We start from the raw sequence: 22,206 nt of genomic DNA on the forward strand, positions 1-22,206 counted from the left end.
ATGTACTTATAAAACCACCATCTCCCACAGTGTAGGTACTTAACTATAAGCATCCTCCTATCTTAGATTCAAGTACACCCTTTCAGAGTTCTGGTCCATTATATATATAGAAACTTGTCTCAACCTATAGGGAAATAGGAGGAGAAAGGGGAAAGAAGAGGAGGAGGTAGTGGGAGGGAGAACAGAAGAAGGGTAAAGGGTAAGAAAGGAGGAGGGGCTATTTAAGGGGAAGGCTGATTGAAGGAGGTAGCAGTCAAAAGTAAAACTCTGGTGAGAATGGAAAGGGGAAAGGAAAAAGTATAACTTGGGGAAAATAAGATTCCAGCAATTACAGAGTTAGTAATTTTAACTTTGAATGTTAATGGGATGAACTCTCCCAAAAAACGGATGTAGAAAGCAGACTGGGTTAAAAGTCAGAATCCAGCAATATGTTGTTTACAAGAAACACATTTAAAGCAGAGTGATACATACAGAGTAAAGGTAAAAGACTGGAACAGAATCTGTTATGCTTCAGATGAAGTTAAAAAAAAAAAAAAAGGCAGAGATAGCAATCCTGATCCCACATCAAGCAAAAGGAAAAATAGATCTAGTTAAAAGAGATAATTAAGGAAACTACTTGCTAATAGGGACCATCAATAATGAAGCATTATCAATATTAATCACATATGTACCATGCTATAGTATCCAGATTCCTAGAGGAGAAGTTGACAGCTGCACAAAGAAATAGATAGCAAAAGTATACTAGTGTGGGATCTCAACTTGTTCTAACAGAATTAGATAAATAAAACAAATAAAAAAGAAGGTAAGGAGGGAAATAGAATTTTAGAAAAGTTAATCATGATAGATCTTTGGAAAACACTAAATGGGAACAGAAAGGAATACATTTTTTTCTCAGGGGAACATGGAATCAACACAGAATTTGACCATGTATTAGGGCATTAAAATCTCAAAATCAAATACAGAAAGGCAGAAATAATAAATGTATCCTTTTTAGATCATGATGCAATAAAAATGACATGAAATAAAGAACCAGGTAAGAATATAATAAAAAATAATTGGAAATCATATAATCTAATCCTAAAGACTGAATGGGAGAAATAGCAAATCATTAAAACAATCGAGAATTTCAACCAAGAGTATGACAATAATGATACAACATACCAAAATTTATGGAATGCAGCAAAGCTATTCTTAGAGAAAGTTTTATATCTCTAGATGCTTACTCACAAAAAATAGAGAAAAAGAAGGTCAATGAATTGTGCTTGGTATTTTTAAAAAGCTAGTAAAAGAACAAATTAAAATTCCCAATTAAATACCAAAATTGAAATTCTAAAAGTAAAAGGGGATATTAATAAAATTGAAAGCAAGAAAACTATTGACCTAGTAAAACTAAGAGTTGGTTTTGTGAAAAACCAACAAAATAGATAAATCTTTAGTAAATTAGATTAGAAAAAAGAAAAAAGAAAATAAAATTGGAAGTGTCAAAAATGAAAACTGAAATTTCTACCAATGAAGAGGAAATTAGAACAATAATTAGGAGCTAATTTGCTCAACTGTATGCCAATAAATGTGATAATCTATGTGAAATGGCTAAATACTTACAAAAATATAGATTGCCCAGATAGAGAGAAGGAGAAATATTACTTAAATAGCCCCATTTTAGAAAAAGAAATTGAACAATCTATTAATCAACTTCCTAAGAAAAAAGTCTCCAGGTCCAGATGTATTGACAAGTGAATTTTACCAAACATATAAATAACAATTAATTCCAATACTATGCAACTTTTTGGGAAAATAGAGAAAAAAATGAGTCCTAACAAATCACTTTTATGACACATATAATGGTGCTGATACCTAAGCCAAGTTGGGTCAAAACAGAGAAAGAAAATTATAGAACAATTCCCTTAATGAATACTGATGCAAACATCTTAAATAAAATGTTACCAAGGAGATTACAGCCAGTTATCACCAGGAAGACCAAGTAGATTTATACCAGCAATGCAGATCTTGTTCAATATTAGGAAAATTATTAGCATATTGACATAATCAATAACTAAACTAACAGAAATCCTATTAATTTCTCAATAGGTATGGAAAAAGCATTTTATAAAATCCAACACCCATTCCTATTAAAAACACTAGAGAGCATAGGAATAAATGGAGTTTTCCTTAAAATGACCAGTAGTAACTATCTAAAATAATCATTACATCATATGTAATGGTGATAAACTAGAAGCATTCCCATTAAGATCAGGGATAAAACAAGGTTGCCCACTATCACCATTATTATTCAGTATTATATTAGAAATATTAGCTTTTTCAATAAAAGAAGAAAAATAAATTAAAGGAATTAAAAGTAGCTAATGAGGAAACAAAATCCTCACTCTTTGCTGATGACATAATGGTATACTTAAAAGAATCCTAGAGACTCAACTAAAAAAACATTAATAACAATTAACAATGAACAACTTTAGCAATGTTTCAGGATACCAAATAAATCCATATAAATCATGACAATTTCCATATGTTACCAACAAAGTCCAGCAGTAAGAGATACAAAAAGAAATTCCCACTAAAATAACTGTAGATAATTTAAAATATTTGGGTATCTACCTGCCATAACAAAGTCAGGAACTATATGAATCTAATTATAAAACACTTTCCATCAAATAAAGTCAGATTTAAATAAATGGAAGAATATCAAGCGCTCATATGTGGGCAGAGCTAATATAATAAAAAATGACAACTCTACCTAGATTAATCTACTTATTCAGTGCCACACTAATCAAACTGCCAAGAAATTATTTTAAAGAGCTAGAAAATACTAGTAAGGTTTATTTGGAAGAACAAAAAGTCAAGAATTTCAAGGAAATTAATTTAAAATGCAAATAAAGGTGATCTAGCTATAGCAGACCTAAAACTATATTATAAAGCAATGGTCATCATAAGGCTGTAATTATTTGGTGCTGGCTATGAGACAGAGTATTCAATCAGTGGAATAGATTAGGTTCATAAGACATAGTAGTCAATGACTATAGTAATCTAGTGTTTAATAAACAAAATACCCCAGCTTCTGGGATAAGAATTCACTATTTGACAAAAATTTCTGGGGAAATTGGAAAATAAGTCAGAAACTTTACATAGACCTTTATCTCACACCTCATACCCAAATACAATCAAAATAGGTACATGGTTTGAGCATAAAAAGTGATTACATAAACAAATTAGGAGAGCAAGGGATAATTTATCTATCAGATATTTGGAACAGGGAAGAATTTATGACCAAAGAATAACTAGAGAGCACTGTGAAAAACAAAGTGAACAGATTTGATTACATCAAACTAAAAAGTTTTTGTACAAACAAAACCAACTGAAACAATATTAAAAGGGAAGTAAAAGCTGGGGAAAAATGTTTCCAATAAAGATCTCATTTCTAAAATATGTAGAGAATAATGATAAATGTTGGAAGGGATGTGTGAAAGCTGGGACAATAATATGTTGGTGGAATTGTGAACTGATCTAACCATTTTAGAGAGCAATTTGGAACTATGCCCAAAGTACTATCAAATTGTGTATATCCTTTGATCCAGCAGTGTCTCAAATGGGTCTGTATCACAGAGTTTATAAAAAAGGGAAAAGGACCCATATGTGCAAAATATTTGTAACAGCCCTTTTTTGCAGTGGCAAAGATTTGGAAAGTGAGTGGATGTCTATAAGTTGGAGAATAGCTGAATAAGTTATGGTATATGAATGTTAAGGAATATTATCGTTCTATAAAAAACAATTAGAACAATGATTTCAAAAAGGGCTGGAGAAACTTTCTTGAACTGATACTAAATGAAGTGAATAGAACCAAGACAACATTTTCCACAGCAACAAGATTGTATGATGATCACTTGTGATGGAATTGGCTCTTTTCAACAATGAGGTGATTCAGGCCAATTCCAAATGACTTGTGTTGCAGAGAGCCATCAGCATCCAGAGATGGACTTTGGGGATTGATTGTGGATAACAATATAGTGTTTTCATTTTTTTGTTGATGTTTGCTTTATTTTCTTTCTCATTTTTATTTGATCTGATATTTCTTGTGCAGAATGACAAATGGAGAAATACTTATAGAATAATCACATATGTTTAACATATATTGGATTACTTGCTGTCTAGGGGAGTGGAATGAGGGAAGGAAGGAGAAAAATTTGGAACACAAGGTTTTGCAAGGATAAATGATTAAAACTATTATTAAAAAAAAGAAATGATAAGCAGCATGCTCTTAGAAAAACATTCAAAGACTTACAGAAATTACTGCAAGATGACTTGTGTGTGCAAAATAACAGCAATATTGTAAGGTGATCAGCAGTGAATAACTCAATTATTTTCAGCAATATAATGGTATCTGAATATGGATTGAAGCATAGAAAAAGAAATAGCTTTATAGAAGAATAAAAAAAAAAAACTCTCCAAAATTTATAAAGCAGCAAGTGGGGAGTTCCGCTACTGATGCTGCCTTTGTCTTGGAGCTGGAGCGTGATGGCGACTGGAGGCAGTGACCCTTTCTCTGGGGATGTGGAAGAAAATGCCTCGCAGCTCATCTTCCCCAAAGAATTTGAAACAGCAGAAACTCTTCTAAATACCAAAGTCCACATGCTTCTAAAGCATCGAAAACAATAAAATGAAAGTGCAGAGAATGAACAAGAACTTTCTGAGGTTTTCATGAAAACTTTAAATTACACAGCATATTTTAGTCGTTTTAAAAACAAGGAAACCGTAAAAAATTACCCATGCATATGTACTATCAAAAAATGTTATAATTATAAAATAAAATAAAAAATTAAAAAAAAAAAAAGACAACTCTGAGATACCACTACACACCTGTCAGATTGGCTAAGATGACAGGAACAAATAACGATGAATGTTGGAGGGGCTGTGGGAAAACTGGGAGACTGATACATTGTTGGTGGAGTTGTGAAAGAATCCAACCATTCTGGAGAGCAATCTGGAATTATGCCCAAAAAGTTATCAAAATGTGCATACCCTTTGACCCAGCCATACTACTACTGGGCTTATATCCCAAGGAAATACTAAAGAAGGGGAAGGGACCTGCATGTGCCAAAATGTTTGTTGCAGCTCTTTTTGTAGTGGCTAGAAACTGGAAAATGAATGGATGCCCATCAATTGGAGAATGGTTGGGTAAATTATGGTATATGAAGGTTATGGAATATTATTGCTCTGTAAGAAATGACCAACAGGATGAATAGAGAGAGGCCTGGAGAGACTTAAATCAACTGATGCTGAGTGAAATGAGCAGAACCAGGAGATCATTATACACTTCAACAACGATGCTGTATGAGGATGTATTCTGATGGAAATGGATATCTTCAACAAAGAGAGGATCTAATTCAGTTCCAATTGATCAATGATGGATGGAATTAGCTACACCCAGAGAAGGAACACTGGGAGATGAGTGTAAACTGTTTGCATTTTTGTTTTTCTTCCCAGCTTATTTTTGCCTTCTGAATCCAATTCTTCCTGTGCAACAAGAAATTCATCTCTGCTCACATATATTGTATCTAGAATTTACTATAACACATTTAACATGTATGGGACTGCCTGCCATCTAGGGGAGTGGGTGAAGGGAAGGAGGAAAATTCAAAATAGATGTGAGTGCAAGAGATAATGTAAAAATTACCCATGCATATGTACTGTCAAAAAAAGTTATAATTATAAAATTAATAAAAAATGTTAAAAAAAAGAAATTAAAAAAAAAAAAAAAAAAAACAGGGAAACCATTGCTAGTGTTCAGAGTTTGTTACTCCAGAAAAAGCTCCATAAGTTTGAGTTGGCGTGTTTAGCAAATCTTTGTCCTGAGACAGCAGAAGAGACTAAGGCTCTGATTCCAAGCCTGGAGGGTCGCTTCGAAGATGAGGAATTACAACAGATTCTTGATGATATCCAGACCAAAAGGATCTTCCAGTATTAGTATCAGTAGCCATTCAGTGAAGGCAGAAGAAGAAATTTCCCAAAATTCTTCTGCAACTGAAAAGAATTCACATTCTCTCCAGAGACTATACAGCAATTTAGTCACAAAAGTTGGTCAAGCCTCCCCGTGGACAGATAATGCAGAGTAATCTTGCATCAACAAATAATTCAAACTTGTGAACAGTTGTGATTCTGATTGACTCTGAATATTTGAGATGTGGCAAAGGCCAGGAATGCCATTGAATCTTAAAGGGACTTTGGAATTATTTCCTTTCATGAAGAATTTTCATGTGAGTTAGTGACTTGATGCTGATTTTAAATGCCATTGTAGGCTTGTATATAACACAATTTATTGGGGAGGACTAGAGAATGAAACTTGATTCTGGTTGAGTCATCACAATGAACTGAATTTGGTGCAGTTTTCTTTTCTAGCTCTAACTTTCAGTATTGATTTCTGAAAGGTCAGGCAAATATTTTTTGCAATTGCTTCTCCCACACCCTAAAATCTGTTACTGCAATTTGATCTAATGGTGGATTCTGTGTTGGATGTCCAGTTAATTGTGCAATTCCTAAGAAGTAGACTTACTCTAGGAAATAAAACTATTTTTCAGTAAAGTGATGAAAGCCTGCATTTTATGGAGTAGTAAGGACTTTAAAATAATGTATTCTTTATGTAGATATAGTGAAAAAATATTTCATGAGAACAGTCATTGATCTACTGAAACTTTGCATTTCCCAATGCCTACCACAGTGTCCTATACATAGTAGGTACTTAAATGTTAAATTGAAGGAATAAAATTAACCAAACAGCTTCTATCTATCAAAAAATCAGTCAAAGAACTTAACAAGTTCTATAACCTTAAGAACAAACATAAATTTATTCTAGGTCAGTAGTTCTTATTTTGGTCAAGGCACAGTGTTCTCATATGAGAACCTTGTCATAACGATTAAGTTAGCAACAAAGTAGGGTTCCTAAGTATTTGGGACTGAGCCTTGAGATTCCTCTGTCCTCTCTGGACTCCCTTTTCCCCCACCCCTGTTTCCCTTCCTATTGTTACTTCCCCTAGACTTTTCAGCTAATAGAGCTGTTACTGTGATTCCAATTATAATGACTGTTAACTCCCTCCGAATATTTGGACTAGGCTAGGAGATGCTAAAATTTTTGAGTGTGTGGAGGAAATGGGCAAGAGGGAATAATATACTGATAAATTGTATAATTGAGGTCTGTAAACTTACAATTTAAGAAGGCAAAAATTTGTAACATCTAGCAATACTGATGAAACTTTTTGAAACATTATCCTAAGTATGTATGATAAAACCAATCAAAATTGAAATAATTAGGACTCATTCAATTGATTTTTAAAAAATTTTGATTTTTTAAAATTAATTATGGTTTTTGTTTGCTGGGTGTGTGCATCGGTAATTTTGTGGCACTGGCAGTTGCCAAACCTTTTGTTCCTATTTTTTCCTTCCCTCTCCCCCCCACCCGCCATGGCAGGTTGACCAATACATGTTGCGTGTGTTGGAGTATAAGCTGAATGCAGTGTATGTGTGCATGTCCAGACAGTTGTTTTGCTGTGTTGGACTTTGAAGTGGTGTACAGTTAGCTTTCGAGGGAGATCAGAAGTGCAGGCGGACAAGGGTGGAGGGATTGGGAGTTCTGTGTGGTGGTTCAAGGTCATCTTCCAGGGTTCTTTCTCTGGGTGTGGCTGGTTCAGTTCGTTGCTGCTCTGTTGGAGTTGATTTGGTTCATCTCATTGTTGGGGAGGGCCACGTCCTTCAGAATTGATCCTCATGTAGTGTTGTTGTTGGGGTATGTAGTGATCTCTTGGTCCTGTTCATTTCACACAGCATCGGTTCATGTGGGTCTCTCCAGGCCTTTCTGGATTCATCCTGTTGGTCAAAACATATTGATTTTAAGAAGACTTTTTTATTTTTTATATATAAAAGCTCATATCATGACTTTTATAAAACAAAACAAAACAAAAAAGAAACAAGTGGGGGAATAATAGGATAAGGTGGTGTATAGAAAAGTATGTAAATTAACAGGAGTGATATAAGGTGTGTAAATTAATGAGAATGGAATGAAGAAGGAAGGAAAGAATGAGGGGAGAGGATAAGGGAAAGATCCTTGAGGAGGGAGTTAAGTTAATAGCACATAAGCTGTCAGGTATAAGTAGAGTAGAAGAGTTAGCAGGGATAGGAAACAAAAGATATACACAAACACAAAAATAATGAACAGGAGTATAATTTCTTAGATCCTTGATCTCAAAGTTAAAGTTTAAAAATGAAAAGAAAAAATATACAATACAATATTAATATTGTTGTAGACTATTCAGAATAGCTATATAGTATAAGGCTGGAATGTTCCTTTGGTTTGGGAAATGAAGAATTGATGGATTTAGAAAAACAAAGAAAAACTTGTAACTAAGAAGGATGATGCTGTCCACCTTCAGAGAAACAAAGGACAATTAAGCATAGTATAACCTGATATAGATGTATATGGATATATATATATATATGCCCATGTCTATACTTATAGGTAGCTATTAGATGAATATGTTTATTTGTGTGTATATGTATACATACATATGTATACATAAATATATCCATGCTTAACTGTAACCTACCTGGGGAAAATGATAGGAGGAAAGGGAACAAAAAGAATAAAGTGAAAAGTGTACAACAGAGAACAAAAGAAAAGCTATAAGGAAGCAAAGAAAAAAATGTACAATTCTGAATATGTGTGCTATTATATAATTTTTCTTGAAATGGAAATTTATTATTACATATTTTTAATTCTCTCTTATGTTCTGGTGATCACATGACAATTTTTCTGCTTTTTTTCTATTTTGTATTTAAGTTTTAAATAAATGAATACATTTTTAAAAATACAAAGAAATTATTTTACTTTGTTTTTATCACAGTAATCAGTGCTTAAGAGAGTCCAATTTATTTATCTATAAGGGTCTATGTTTTGTCCATTGAAAGTTTCAACCTTAAATCATTGTAATCATTTATTATTTAATTAATAAATGATGATTCACTGATTTCTTGAAGATAGGAGCAATATGAGATAAGGTTGGAAAAATAATGTGGTACCAGTTGAAGGAAAATTATGACTGCCAGGAAATAGGTTTCAATTTTTAATGGTGGACAAAAGATCAGCCAATCAAGTTTTTTGTGTTTTTTTTGGTTTATTTTTGTTAGCAGAGAAGAAATGTAAGCAGATGAAAACATAAGGAAATTAGATCAATAACTACATATATAATGGTCTTTTCATAAAGAGAGAAGAAAAGGAATGGGAGGAAACCTTTTAGAAGGCTATTGCTATAGTACAGATAATAAAAATAAGAGTTGATAAAGATGGAGGAGGAGATAGGTTCTAAAACTCCTGAATAGATAGACTATCAATGTCATAGTTTCAATGGTAGAATCAAGGGAGAATAGAATGTTGTGATAGTTCCAAAATTATAAACCTTGAAGGCTAAGTGAATGATGGAATCAGAGTAATAGTCGAAAGAATGAACAGATTTAAGTTCAATCTTACATATGTTGAGTTTGAGATAGTAATGAGAAATCAAGGTGAAGACATTACATAGATATCCAAAAATATGGGTCTGAATTTCAAACAGTTTGGGAATTATCTTATTTGTATATAAGTGGCTGTTGAAGTGAGTATGAAGGAGCTTGTCCAAGAAGAGACTGTAGAGGAAGAAAAGAAAATAGCCTAGAATAAAACCTTGGCAAAATGGGATGCATTTTGAATTATCAAATACAAATATACATGGTGGTAGACTTTTCTTTTTTGAAACTTTTAGAAAGTGAAAAATAACAAAAAAATGTGCATAAAGAAAACATAGTCACTGAGGTCATCCTTTATGCCATTAACATTATCAACATATCTACTTATCATCTGTATGATATTTTGAAATATTTTAGAAAATGAAAAATAATAAAATATATTTTATATACTAAAAAATGAATACAGTCACTGAAATGGTCCCTTATGCCATTAACATCATCACCATCCCTATTAATCATGTGTATGGTGTCCTGTGCTGTCATTACTTGGTATTTTTGTCAAGTCACAGTCAATTCAAACACTATCCCTAGGGGGCAATGAATACTGTGATTCCTCCTTTGAAGATTAATCACATCTTCATTGGTTGCATTGTGAACAATGAATCCCATCTGCATGCATCATCACATGACTCATCCATCACTAGTATTGAATCAAGACAACAAAATTATCTTCTTCAGAGTATTGAAGTTGTTTTGAGCACCCAGTGATTCAAACATCATGTTCCTTCTAACTAGATAAAAGAATGTCCTTGGTTCACCTACAGAGGCTCCCAATCATTTGACTTACTATCTGCACAAAATTTAAAGCTGAACTGTTTGGAAAAAAATTTGACCAATCTCATCATCAATTATGAGGAGTGGCAAAGAATCACAGAGTCAAAACATTAGGTCAAAAAACAATGAGTGAATGATGTCTAGGGAATTGAGTTGTGGCTTCATTTTTAAGGATGCATAAACTGAAGGCAACATTCAGATGTGTGTTGATAAAAGAAAAAAAATAAACTTCTAGAAATGAATTGCTTAATATATAATGATCAACTAAATAGATAAAGGCAATATGTTTAGGTTTGATAAATAAAATGTAATCATGGTTTACTTTTGCTTCAAAAATTTTTTCTGTCCAAGAATTGGCTTTATTTCCCTTCCCCCTGCCCATTATAGCTTAAGTGGTAACAAATGGAGCGAAACAATAAAAACAACAGCACCCATGGGTGCCATTGGCAAAAAAACAAGATAAATGAAATTAACTTTCTTGACAAATGACTTGCCTTTGCAGCTTTTGAGGCACTTTGAAGTCTCCCTTTCTAAAGTCATTCCTAGACAATAACTAGCTTGTGACCCATGGCAAGTAACTTAACATCCATCAAACAGAGTTACAATCCTCTGCAGATCTATTCATAGAAAGTTATAAGCCTGAAAGAAGCACTCAAGGGTACTGGATAGACACTTTATAGATGATTTATGGTATGACATACCCAAGAATCACAGAGGAAAGGATGGTATAGAGAAATTACAAACTGCATCATAAGGGATTACTCAATGGGATCACAGATCTGTTGAAGAACTATTGACCCATAATTCTCTTATGCAGGTAAATCATAAATTCTCATCAAAATAATAAGTTTTGAGGGGGTTCAGACTGTGTCCTATCTTTCCTTGGCAATCCTTGAAGCCCTTCACATGTTATGAATTCAATAAATAATTGTTGTGTTCACTTGAAAAATCAAATAACTTGTGAATTAGCTATTACATATAAGGCCCTTTGCAATTCCAAAAGGAAAGGTAGTATGATCTAAAAGATCTGAAAGTATCTAAAAGTATACTATAAAGCAGAAATTATCATAAAAATGGAAAAGGACCTATATGTACACAAATATTTATAGCAGCTTTTTTGTGGTGGCAAAGAATTGAAAATTGTGGGATAACTATCATTTGGGGAATTATTAAATAAATTGTAGCATATGAATGAAATGGAATACTATTATGCTATGATGAGCAGAAAAATTTCAGAAAAGCCTTTGGAAAAACTTATATGCACTGATGCTGAGAGAAGTGAGCAGAACCAGGAGAACATTGTATACAGTAACAGCAACATTGTGTAATGATCAGCTATGGTTGGGTTAACTCTTTTCAGCAATCCAAGACAATTCCAGAAGACTCATGATGGGCTACCACATCCAGACAAAGAACTATGATGTCTAAATATTTTCAGTTTGGTTTTTTTGTAACTTTTCCCATTTGTTCTATTTCTTTTTTCACAACAAAATTAATGTGAAAATATGTTTACATGATTACACAGATATGATCTATATCAGACTTTTTGCCTCTTGGGAAAGAGTGAAGGAGAGAAAAGAACTTTGGAACTCAAAATCTTATAAAAAATGAATGTTGAAAACTATCTTTACAGGTAATTGGAAAACATCAAATACTACTTTTTAAAAAATCAGTGGCATAATTTCACATTTTAAGTGATGGTAATTATATTATTAGGATTTTCTGAGTAACTGAATTAAATCAAAAGACTTCTTGGGGGCATTCTTTTTATGTTAAAAATCTTCAACAATCATATTATTTTATTGTCTGCAGTAAATATAATGTGAGAAAGACCACTGAATGGCTTTTTGATCATTAAGAATTTTGCTGGACACAATGTAGAGAAACCTAAGTTCTAGCTTTAGCTGTGGTTTATACTCACTAGACATGGGACTATGAATAAACCATTTAATTTCTCAGTCAGTTGTCTCATTTGTAAATACAAAATCTGTGTACTGTACATGTAAATGTGTATGCCTTTATCGGTTGCCAAAATGACATTTTCCAGAAAGCAATGACGTCTATCACTAGAATCTTGTCCATCCCTCTTCAAGGGAGACATTTATTCCTATTTTTAGGGGAACAAGAACCGCAGACACAAAGATTTTTTCATAAGGGATATTAAACTAGAATTATATCTATTTCTTCCAAATACTATTGGTCTATGGAGATAAATTGATTTTAGATTCAGAAACAACACAACTAAATTTCCTAGCTGATATCACTTATAGGGAACCCTATTATTATATTTGCAACCTTGACTCCTTCCTATCAAATTTTAGTTAAACTAGCAGTCATGATAAATTGTAAATTAAAAAAAAGATAAACAAAATCAAGGAATTTATAAGAATCATAATATATCATATCCCATAAAGTAAATGAGCTCTCATAGTGAAAGTGAGATATCTCAAGCTCAATCAAAAAAGGACCCATATCTTCCTCAACAGGAAATTCCCTGGCATCTCTCAGGGAGGCAAGTTGGAAATTTGGGACATGTTGAAGAGCTAGCTTTCCCCTCCATGTTTGTTTTCCAAAGCCTGTCTTCCTATTTCCTTTTTACTCTCTTCCCCCCAAAAAAAACTAACTCTGTTAATATCTCTCTCACCTTCCCTCTTCCATCCTTCCTTTCTCCCTTTGTGTCTCTGTTTTTCTGTGTCTCTGTCTATCTTTGGGTCTGCCTCTATGTGTTTGTTTTTGTCTCTGTCTCTTTGTATGTTTGCATCTGGCCCCCCTCTCTCTGTCTCTGTTTTTGTCTCTATCTATCTATACGTGTGTATGTGTGTGTGTGTATGTGTGTGTGTGTGTGTATGTGTGTGTGTGTGTGTGTGTGTGTGTGTGTGTGTGTGTGTGTGTAGGTATGAAATATCTCTCTATTTCAATTTCTCCTGCTCCACAAATTAGGAAAGAAAAAAAGGATGTTCTTATCAATTCTCACACCAATTCTACTGCTAATGCAATCACACAATGGCAAATCATCATTCTCTCTACCAGAAGAGAGATTATACAAAATGCTACAGATTATACAAAATGCTAAATAAATCAGTCAAAAGTCATTAAGTTCCTATTAAATTCTAGGTATTGTATAAGCACTGGTGATATCAAGATAAGTATCAAAATAACTCCTGTCATTAACAAACTCACATTCTATCAGTAGAGACAAGGATGACTATGTCTAGGAATATATAAAATAAAATAAAAAGTGATGGGGAAGGTAGAAGCACTAAAAACTTGCTGAAAAGCCCCATACAAGAAGACTTGGATTCATCTGGATATTCACTCAAAGCTTAAATAACAAATTATGATTTTCAACATTTTTATAAATAAGACTTTGAATCATAAGCCTTTCTGGAATTACAGTCTTTCTCTGCTTCTTATTAGATGTTTTGTCACACAATTGATTTTTATTGACTATCTATACATCCTTACACTCCCTCTTGCCCTGAATAGGCCTTAAACAACCTTTCTTGGCTTTATTCTTATTACTGACTTTCCTTATTTCCATGAAAATCCTGGGGCCATTATGCTAGTACTAAATGCTAAATCTAAAGCCAAGAAAGGTTGTTTAAGGCCTATTCAATTCTAAACTGTAAACCAAAACTATAAGAAACAGGTACAAATTACAATTATAAATTTATATTGGAGTTTAAAAAAAGCCTTCCTTACAGTTAAATTTATCCCAAAATGAAAAGGGATTTCTTCTGAACACAGTAGGCACAACCTTGTTGAAATTCCTCAACTATAGAGGAATTGTCAGGTAGATTATGCATAATATTTTTGTTCAAGTTCAGGTTGAACTAGATTAGTCTTATCAAATTCAAATCAAAACACATCTTAAACCCTATGCATTGACTTTAAAAGCCACAACTTACAATTATCTACATTGTGTTGTATTTTAATTTATTTTACTAAAAATTTCCCAATTATATTTTAATCTGGTTCAGGTGATCCTCAGGTACTTTGCAGCTACTTGTACCCATAGGCCACAAGTTTGAAGCTGCCCAACTAGATGACCTCTGTATTTCTCCTGTAAATCCATGATTCTAAGATCTCAGAATCATCTAGGAATTCATTACCCAATATGATCATCAAAGATCCAAATCATAGTATAATTTAGTTTCTCTGCTTCACGTTTACCCATTTTAGTCATCTATATATTCATTTTTTTCAAATGGTTTTAATTAAATGCCTTTTCTGTGCCAAGTTCTATAAGTATTGATGGAGACCCAAAGTCAAACCACAACCATACCCTTAATATAAGTAATGTTTCTAAACTTTCACACCCAGAAGATGAAGTTGATGCTGTCACTGGTCCAAAAAGTTTAATTATTTACAAATGTGTGTGTGTGTGTATAATTTCCAATTAATGTGAATAGTAGATCCTATGAAATTTTTCTAATTTACACATATTTTCCATTGGGATTGAATGATCATATTTTATTTATATTATAAACAGAATAGTAAGGATTTGAATAATGTGACCACATCATAGAATTTATTCTTTATACTAATTGGAACATATCCCCAAAGGATTGAGGGAATTATGCAAAATTTGGGATACTTAGTTAGTTTATAAGTAACAAAATATCTACACCTAAGTCAGCAAGTATTGAAGTTAGCATAAAAGTAAATAGAGAAATGAGGTTCAAGGGTGGACATTAAGATTGTCAGTCTGGATCAACTATATTGGAAGGGGGAAGAAAGCCAACCTTCTGTACATGAACAGCATGGACAAGTAATTTAGCCAGTACCAATGGAAAGGATGGGGATATGAAATCTGTGGGGATATGAAATCTGCAGGGGTGTGGGGAGTATGAATCAGCAACAGCAAACTGACTCACTTCATTGATCCTTTCTATTTTCTTTCCCCTTCAGCATGATAATGATTGGTTGTATAGCAATAAGAGGCCCATTGTGTCCCAGGCTGCATACAATCTCTTTTTCTCTGTCTTTTTTTCCCGCTTGAAGCTTTTAGACTGAAGGAAATATATTTCCGCCTTGGTCTTGTTGGAATGTCACAAAACATTCTGGCAAAGGTTTTAGTTATGCCAGGAATTACATCTGTTGAACAGGGCTTTAAGAAGTCATAGATGCTGAAGTAAGTGTTTTGTTATTGTATAGCCCAGTCTTGGCACAGGAATGGAATTTAGCAGCTAAATCAAGATGTAAATTGTGGAACATTGGTATTTCCTTTGCCATCTGAAATACAAAAGACTTCTATATGATTAAGTTTTTTTTTTTAAGAAAACATTTGTTTTTTGCTCTATTCCTAAGATAATTCTTTATTCTAAATCCTACATCCATTCTAAAAATCAAATGACAATTATTCCAGGGCAGATGATTTTATCATAATTTATTTTAAAAATCAACAGAAATGCATTCTTAGTAGCTCAGCTCCTTAGAATGAACTTTCTTAACTATCTTGAGAAATGTACAATTTAAAGATTAAATATGTTAAAGAACTTAGCACACTATATTGTCACATGTTCAACTGGGAATTTACTCTGCCCCCCTTATGTCCTGTCTCTCTCTTTCTCCAAAAACATATATTTATTTATATGTACATATATACATATATATGTCTGTTATGTGACATGCATACACAATACAAATATACTCTTATCTGTATATAACTATTTTATTTGGTTGGGATGGACCTAAATCTAATGTATTAAAATGTTAGAGGGGCAGCTAGGTGGCACAGTGGATAGAGCACCAGCCTTGAATTCAGGAGGACCCAAGTTCAAATTTGATCTCAGACACTTCCTAGCTGTGTGACCCTGGGCAAGTCATGTAACCTCACAATCAGGGGGGGGGGGAATGTTAGAGCCTCAAAACAGAACTGTGTAAGGCTGTAATGAGCAAAGCAGCAATAGGAAACTTATGAGAAGAGAGGTTATTCTGGAACCATAGATTCCTTTTTTGTTGTTGTTGGTTTGTTTTTCTTTTTTTTAATTTTTTAAAATTAATTTTATAATTATATATTTTGACAGTACATATGCATGGGTAATTTTTTACATCATTATCCCTTGAACTCACTTCTATTCCGAATTCCCCCTCCTTTCCTCTACCTCCTCCCCTAGATGACAGGAAGTCCCATACATGTTAAATATGTAATAGTATATCCTAGATAAAATATATGTGTGCAGAACTGAACAGTTCTCTTGTTGTACAGGAAGAATTGGATTCAGAAGGTAAAAATAACTTGGGAAAAAATGCAAACAGTTTACACTCATTTCCCAGTGTTCCTTCTCTGGGTATAGCTGATTCTGTCCATCATTGATCAACTGTAACTGAATTGGATATTCTCTATGTTGAAGATATCCACTTCCATCAGAATACATCCTCATCCAGTATCATTGGTGAAGTGTATAATCATTTCCTGGTCCTGATCATTTCATTCAGCATCAATTCATGTAAGTCTCTCCAAGCTTCTCTATATTCATCCTGCTGGTCATATCTTACAGAACAATAATATTCCATAGTATTCATATACAATAATTTACCCAACCATTCTCCAATTGATGGGCATCCATTCATTTTCCAGTTTCTAGCCACTACAAAAAGGGCTGCCACAAACATTTTGGTGCATACAGGTCCCTTTCCCTTCTTTAGTATTTCTTTTTTTTAGTATTTTCCTTGGGAAATCCCAGTAATAGCATTGCTGGATCAAAGGGTATGCACAGTTTGATAACCTATTGGGCATAATTCCAGATTGCTCTCCAGAATGGTGAGATTCTTTCACAACTCCATCAACAATGCATCAGTGTCCCAGTTTTCTCACATCCCCTCCAACATTCATTTTAGCCAATCTGACAGGTGTGTAGTGGTCATTCATCATTGTTTGTTCCTGTCATTTTAGCCAATCTGACAGGTGTGTAGTGGTCATTCATCATTATTTGTTCCTGTGTTCTTAGCCAATCTGACAGGTGTGTAGTGGTATCTCAGAGTTGTCTTAATTTGCATTTCTCTGATCAATAATGATTTGGAACACTCATATGAGTAGAAATAGTTTCAATTTCATTATTTGAAAATTGTTTGTTCATATCCTTTGACTATTTATCAATTGGAGAATGGCTTGATTTCTTATAAATTAGAGTCAATTCTCTGTATATTTTCGAGATGAGTCCTTTATCAGAACCTTTAACTGTAAAAATATTTTCCCAATTTGTTACTTCCCTTCTAATCTTGTTTGCATTAGTTTTGTTTGTACAAAACCTTTTATTATGCCATAGAAACCTCTTCATCCTTCCCTGGATTTCATATATTGCAAACATCTTCTTTCCTCCTTCTGATAGGGGAGGGATTTTCAGTTTTAGGAAGATGCTCAGGTCATCTATATCTTCATTTCCTTCTAGGCTGTACAGAGATTCTCTAGACTTTCTCTATCAAGTTTTCCTGGTGGGTATCTTCATTTCTAGCCTCTCCCCTCATCTTTCAGCTTCTTTTTATATTCCCAGCATTTAGCACAAAGCCTAGCACAAAGTTTGTACTTAATAAATGATTGTAGTCTCATATTAATTTCTCCAGTGTTCTACTTTTCATCTAGAAAAAGCTATGCTTAGATATTCTTCAATTTGAGGTAGAATTGGATCCCTACATTCCTGATATTTAATTTCTTAATCAAATAACTTGGAATATTTCATAGTTTTTGAGGGCAAAAATATAAATTTTGGCAAAAATGTTAGGAATCTATGGTTCCAATAGGATAGTTTGCCTCTCAGACTTGTAGAGGAGGAAGGAATTTGTGACCAAAGGAGAACTAGAGATAATTATTGATCACAAAACCCCTGTATTGCTCTAGCTGCCTACCCTCAGGCATAATAAAGAAAGTTGGGAGAGTCTGGAATACAAGAGTGAAATAGACCATTTACTGAACTTGGTAAATCCACCAAGTTCTGGATTCAAATTCTTACTGATATTTGCTAGCAGTGTAATAAACTATCAAATCATGAATTTCCTCATCTGCAAAATGAGACTTTACTTCTTACTCCATAGTAAAAGGATCGATGAGATAAGATTAAGAGCTTTATATATGATATTTATTATCACATCTTTTAAATCAATACTTTTACCTGTCGCCTGCTCATTCACATCCAGCTCTACTTTACTTCCTTCTCTGCACCATTAACAATAGGGGGGAAAAAACCTGAAATATAATCTCTGAAAGCAATTTCAAGTCAAATGTCTGTGGTTTCAATTAAGAGGGAACTTCAACTTCCAGCCAAGATAGCAGTGTGGAGGCAGACAGCTGCTTGAGCTAATTGTTTTCTCTCAGAACTTACTTCATGACAAGCCTTGGAATTAATGCTTGACCAGAAAAGAAACCCACAAATAATCACCAACAGAAGACATCCTTGAAATTCGCCAGAGAAATTCTGTGTTTGCTCGGGGGAGGGTCGAACAGACTGGATGCAGACTGAGGGCAGGCAGCTAGAGCAAGACAGGCAGCTCACATAGCTCAGACCAGAGGGGGGAAGGGTGCAATGTCTTCCATTTCTGTGAAAAGACTTTTACCCCAGTGTGGATGTTCCTTCTTGGCAGCACAGCAGAAGCAGTGGAGAGGGTGTAAACACCAGAGGTGAAGAATAAAACTTGGGGAAGATAGCATCTCTCTGAACCTGGCCACCCCCAACCCCCACCTGGACAGACTCAGTGTATTCTTAGAGCCTCAGAGCACAGATGCAGAGCAGCCGTCACTGTCCTGTTAGTGGCTTGCTGCTGCCCTCCCACCCAGTCTGTAGAGGAAGCCCATTAACACCATCCAGCCCCAGCCCCCCAAAACAGACTAATTGTTTCTCTTGTTAATTTGTTTTCTTCCATTCCCGCTCTGACAAAATGAACAAAAAATTCAAAAGGGCTCTAACCATTAACAGCTTCTGGACGGAGAGAGAGCAGATTTCAAATACTGAGGAGAGTAAAAAGAGACTGTCCCCAGAGGAATCACCTAAAGGGGATATGATCTGCTCCTCAATACAAAAGAGGAAATCAAAAAGGCTCTCACAAGAGAGCTAGAAGAGAAATGGGAAAAGGAAAAAGAAGCTTGGCAAGAGAGGCTGGAGAAGTCATTCCACACATTTAAAGACAGAGTAGATAAAGAAAACAAATCATTGAGAAATAAAATTAGTGAATTAGAAAAGGCAAACAACTCCAAGGAAAACAGGATTAGTGAGCTGGAAAAGGTAAACAACTCCAAGGAAAACAGGATTAGTGAGATGGAAAAAGAAAACAGCTCCCTAAAAAATAAAATGGATAAAATGGAAAAAAATTCCATGGAAGAAAAAAAAATCACTTAAAAACACAATTGGACAATTACAGAAAGATATAAAAAAAGACTCGAACAAGTAGAAATGAATGACTCAAGGAGAAACCAAGAAGTAGTCAAGCAAAATCAGAGAAATGAAACAATTGAAAAGAACTTCAAGTACCTTATTGGAAAGACAACAGCCCTGGAAAACAGATCCAGGAGAGACAATTTGAGAATAATAGGACTCCTTGAAAAATGTGAGGAAAAAGAGAGCCTGGAGATTATTTTCCAGGAAATTATCAAAGAGAACTGCCCAGACATTTTGGAAACATAGGGTAAAATAGATATTGAAAAAATTCCTCAATCACCTACTAAAAGGGAACCTAAAATCAAAAGGCCAAGAAATATAGTGGCCAAGTTCAAGAACCATCAGACGAAAGAAAAAATACTGGAAGCTGCTAGCAAAAAGCAATTCAGATATGGAGAAGCCACAATAAGGATAACCTAGGATCTAGCAGTGTCCACATTAAAAGAACAAAGGGCCTGGAACATGATATTTCAAAAGTCTAAGGAACTTGGTTTGCAGCCAAGAATAACTCACCCAGGAAAAATGAGCAATTGGTTTCCAGGGAAGAAGATGGACATTTAATGAAATAAATGAATTCCATCTATTCTTGATGAAAAAACCAGACCTACATAAAATGTTTGATCTTCAAATAAATAACTCAAGAGATCTCTAAAAAGGCAAAAAGAAATCTTGAGAACTATAATTCTGCCATAAAAATATGTAAAGAACATATGTATAATTTGTCCTAGAGCGGGAGATCTCAATCTTGCACTCTCAGAATTAGATAAATCAAACCACAAAGCAGTAATAAGGGGAAGCTTTATATCTCTACAAGCCTACTTGCATAAAATAGAGAAAGAGAGGGCCAACGAATTGGGCTTACAACTAAAATTGCTAGAAAAGGAACAAATTAAAAACCCCCAGACAAACACAAAACTTGAAATTCAAAAAATAAAAGGTGAGATTAATAAAATTGAAAGTAAAAAACTATTGAATTAATTAATAAAACTAAAAGTTGGTTTTATGAAAAAATCAACAAAATAGACAAACCCTTGGTAAACCTGATTTAAAAAAGGAAAGAGAAAAAGCAAATTGATAGTCTTGAAAATGAAAAGGGCGAACTCGCCAGTAATGAAGAAATTAGAACAAGAGTTAGGAGCTACTTTGCTCAACTTTATGCTGATAAATTCGATAACTTAAATGAAATGGAAGAATACCTTCAAAAATATAGCTTGCCCAGATTAACAGAGGAAGAAGTAAGTAGTCTAAATAGTCCCATCTCAGAAAAAGAAATAGACCAAGCTATTAACCAACTTCCTAAGAAGTATAAATCCCAAGTGGGATTTATACCAGGAATGCAGGGCTGGTTTAATATTAGGAAAACTATTAGTATAATTGACCATATTAATAATCAAATTAATAAAAACCATATGATCATCTCAATAGATGCAGAAAAAGCATTTGATAAAATCCAACATCCATTCCTACTAAAAACGCTTGAGAGTATAGGAATAAATGGACTGTTCCTTAAAATAATAAGGAGCATATATTTAAAACCTTCAGTAAACATCATATGTAATGGTGATAAACTAGAACCTTTCCCTGTAAGATCAGGAGTGAAACAAGGTTGCCCACTATCACCATTACTGTTCAATATAGTACTAGAAACTCTAGCCTCAGTAATAAGAGCCAAGAAAGAGATTCAAGGAATTAGAGTAGGAAATGAAGAAATCAAATTGTCACTTTTCGCAGATGACATGATGGTATACTTAGAGAACCCCAAAGACTCTGCTAAAAAGCTATTAGAAATAATTCAGAATTTTAGCAAAGTCGCAGGATACAAAATAAATCCACATAAATCCTCAGGATTTTTATACATTACCAACACAATCCAACAGCAAGAGATACAAAGAGAAATTCCATTCAAAATAACATTCGATAGTATAAAATATTTGGGAATATATCTACCAAAAGAGAGTCAGGAATTATATGAGCAAAATTACAAAACACTTGCCACAAAAATAAAGTCAGATTTAAATAATTGGAAAGACATTCAGTGTTCTTGGATAGGCCGAGCGAATATAATAAAGATGACAATACTCCCCAAACTAATCTATTTATTTAGTGCTATACCAATCAGACTTCCAAGAAACTATTTTAATGACCTAGAAAAAATAACAACAAAATTCATATGGAAGAATAAAAGGTCGAGAATTGCAAGGGAACTAATGAAAAAAAAGTCAGAGGAAGGTGGTCTAAGTGTACCTGATTTAAAGCTATATTATAAAGCAACAGTCACCAAAACCATTTGGTATTGGCTAAGAAATAGACTAGTTGATCAGTGGAATAGGTTAGGTTCACAGGGCAAGATAGTGAATAAAAATAGCAATCTAATCTTTGACAAACCCAAAGATCCCAAATTTTGGGATAAGAATTCATTATTTGACAAAATCTGCTGGGAAAACTGGAAATTAGTATGGCAGAAACTAGGCATGGACCCACATTTAACACCACATACTAA

General features: G+C 33.8%; 1 long non-coding RNA gene across 1 annotated transcript in view; it reads right to left on the reverse strand.

The window, feature by feature from the left end:
- Positions 1-7,045: 7,045 nt before the first annotated feature.
- LOC141555721 (uncharacterized) overlaps positions 7,046-22,206 on the reverse strand; it is a 157,611-nt gene continuing 142,450 nt past the window's right edge. The window contains exon 3 of the long non-coding RNA XR_012486313.1: positions 7,046-7,869. This is a non-coding gene — a long non-coding RNA (uncharacterized LOC141555721). The remainder of the gene's footprint in view (positions 7,870-22,206) is intronic.

This window comes from Sminthopsis crassicaudata, chromosome 1 (genome assembly GCF_048593235.1).
Source record: "Sminthopsis crassicaudata isolate SCR6 chromosome 1, ASM4859323v1, whole genome shotgun sequence".
Taxonomy (NCBI): domain Eukaryota; kingdom Metazoa; phylum Chordata; class Mammalia; order Dasyuromorphia; family Dasyuridae; genus Sminthopsis; species Sminthopsis crassicaudata.